The sequence below is a fragment of the Sinocyclocheilus grahami genome, unplaced genomic scaffold (genome assembly GCF_001515645.1).
Source record: "Sinocyclocheilus grahami isolate Dianchi unplaced genomic scaffold, SAMN03320097.WGS_v1.1 scaffold10714.1, whole genome shotgun sequence".
NCBI lineage: Eukaryota > Metazoa > Chordata > Actinopteri > Cypriniformes > Cyprinidae > Sinocyclocheilus > Sinocyclocheilus grahami.
The window spans coordinates 1-3,015 of NW_015513398.1; the positions used below are offsets into that span (position 1 = coordinate 1).

Genomic DNA, 3,015 nt, shown 5'->3' on the forward strand with positions numbered 1-3,015 from the left:
CAGGATTATTAGAAACTTCCATGCAGGTCCTTGTTGAAAAAAAAAACAGCATATGCTGGTTAGTTATGTTTTGAAGCATGGCAGCTGGTTTGAGCTGGTTTAAGCTGGTCATTAGTTGGTCATGAGCTGGTTTAAGCTGGTCATGTGCTGGTCCTAAGTTGGTCCTATGCATATACAGTTTTTTTCAACAGGGGTGTTTTGGAGCTGGTTGGAGCTATACTCAGCAGGACAGTGGCCCTCCAGGAACGAAGTTTGACACATGTGGGATACATGAAGAATACAAATGAAACCTCTGCAACATGCGACATTTGAAATGAGACATCTAATTTGGGACAGTATATTTGTTCGGTGACAATTACATTCAGTATATATTTATATTTTAACAGACAGTATTGCTGTAACTTGAAACTAAGGCCATGTTCACACAGCAGGAGAATATAGTTGTCAGCTCTGTATTTGAGTCTTTAATACGGTTACACTCACTCACAGTACGGTTATTTACGAAAGCGATAACCTTATTCTACAACCTAACTCACACTTGTACATTTTCAGGACTGCATTTACAACTGCATTCTCGGAAAACCTGCACAGTGTGAAGGGAACCAGACTGGACAACTAGTTGTCTGTCATGTCAAACAGTGCAAGAGAGCCACTCTAGTGCACAAACGCATGCCTAACATGTGCAGGTTTTCATGTGTGGTTTTGTAACTTACAGAGACGCAAATATGAGCTGTGTGTCATCTGAAGGTTTACATCAAGGTTCCTCAAATCTTGCCCTGGAGGGCCAATGCCCTCCAACCCTGATCAAACACTCATGTGCAAGCTAAACAAAGCCTTCAGGATTGCTAGGAAATCACAAGTAAGCTTGATCAGGGTTTGAGCTAAACTCTGCAAGGCAGCGGCCCTCCAGTAAAGGGTTTGAGAAACCCTGGATTATATCCAATCATTGTTCTCCACCGGAGCTGCCCCCAGTCAGTTTGGTGTGCTATACATGACTTAAATGGCCTGTTCTCCACCCAAATATAAAAGTTGCTGCCCATTATTGAAGATTTGACAGGTGAACTTGTGGCTTGATAGGACCCTTGTCATGTCAGAAAGTGAAAAGATGGTTTTATGGATGTTGCCATCTTTGATATTACTTTGGTCACTTTTGCTATGGATACTGATAAGGAATACAGGCTTCCCTGTTGAAAAAAACAGCATATCCTGGTTAGGTTTGTTTTGAAGCATGGCAGCTGGTTTAAGCTGGTCCTTAGCTGGTTCTAAGCTGCTTATTAGCATGACCGGCTTAAACCAGCTCATGACCAGCTAAAAAACAGCTTAAACCAACTCAAAGCAGCTGCCATGCTTCAAAACATATACCTAACCAGCATATGCTGTTTTTTTATCAACAGGGTTGACTTCCGTTGCGCGTTCATACAGACAGGCCTTTTCTCAAACGGAAGGCTGCATCCTCTGGAGGTCGCATTTGCAGTTTGCATAAGCCATCAAGCCTGGTTTATTTCAGTTAACTGAGCATTACATTCGCGAGTCATATGCATATTACAACAATTTATGCTTAACTAAGAATAATGGTCAAATTTATAACTGTTAATATTCTAAATAAGATCTTCTTTATGACGTATGCAGCCTACAAATGCGACCTCCGGAGGATGCAGCCTTCCGTTTGAGAAATAGCCACATTGTGCGAGACGCTACTATAAGCTATTGTGTGAAAGGGAAATCTCGAGAAATTTCGAGAGATTTCATGTGAACTTAGCCTAAATTTCAGCTGTAGTCTCTTGGGTGGCAGGTACTACCTTGAAGAATGTAATAACATAATAATCAATAAGATATCATGTTTTTAATGAAAAAAATAAATAAATACTTTTTCATTTGCAATTTGTAAAATATTAGCATACCATAGCAATTTAAGAATCCAGGCACAATTCTACACTTACTGGCTATACTAACTAGTCTATACAACAGGGGTGCCCAACCCTGTTCCTGGAGATCTACCTTCCTGCAGAGTTCAGTTCCAACCCTAATCAAACACACCTGTCTGTAATTATCAAGTGCTACTTCAGATGCTAATTAGTTGGTTCAGTTGTGTTTGATCGGGGTTGGACCTGAACTCTGCAGGAAGACAGATCTCCAGGAACAGGGTTGGGCATGGCTGCTATACACTAATGAAATATGTAGCAGAGAAACTGTGATTCGCCTTTACTAAGAACACACCTGTGGTAAAAATGATTTTACAGGATTTCTCATGGCTTATTGCTTTAAATAACAGTGGACAGAGACAGATTGGTTAAATTTCTTTGAGACTGTTAACATCTAGTGGTTTCTACATGAATTGCATATATGTTCTAAGGCCTTTGTAAAGGAAAGTGAGTCTCAATGTAACCAAAAGATGTATGCTGCAGATCCGTTTTCAGTAATAATCCTTCTATAAACTGGGTCCAGTTTTGCCACCAAAGATTAGTCAGAATCAGATTATCTTATCAATACTTATGACATTTAACCTTGTGTCTCTAATATTCCAAAAGTTGTTGCGGTGGAAATTTTGGAAGTTCACAGTGGGTGATCCAAGAGGGAAATCAAATGCAGGTATGTGATGAGGCCAAACTCAAAGACTTGGTTAAAGACTTGATTATAGTTGGGGTGCTACCTACTTAAAATTGTTTTTTGCATGGTGGGATGCATGATAACGAGACAAAAAAAACAAGTAAGCCTTAGTCAAAATGACTTCCAGAGCGATTCATTCCAGCTGATGAATGATAAAAATCAGTAAAAACCAAACAACTTTAAAGCAAGTGCAGCAGTGATGACTTATTTTGATGGCCAACCTGGCAGTTACCATCACACTGGTTCCCTCTGCATTTTTTCCCCGCTGTACTAATTGCAGAAAAAGGTTGCATAACTTCAGTGTCACCACTATTGTGCTTTAACAACTTTAAATTTTTATTTAAAAAAATAAAAATTTCCCTGGAAGTTTGAGTTACTGTAGAATAGTTTGCTAGAGCACGATTATAA

At 39.5% G+C, this 3,015-nt stretch overlaps 1 protein-coding gene across 1 annotated transcript in view; it reads left to right on the forward strand.

Annotated features, from left to right (window-relative positions):
* Nucleotides 1-2,206: 2,206 nt before the first annotated feature.
* The window catches only part of LOC107578521 (CCR4-NOT transcription complex subunit 10-like), a gene marked incomplete at its 3' end in the record, with an annotated part of 4,170 nt that continues 3,361 nt past the window's right edge, over nt 2,207-3,015 (forward strand). Inside the window, exons 1-2 of the mRNA XM_016264470.1 lie at nt 2,207-2,222; nt 2,529-2,589. The remainder of the gene's footprint in view (nt 2,223-2,528; nt 2,590-3,015) is intronic.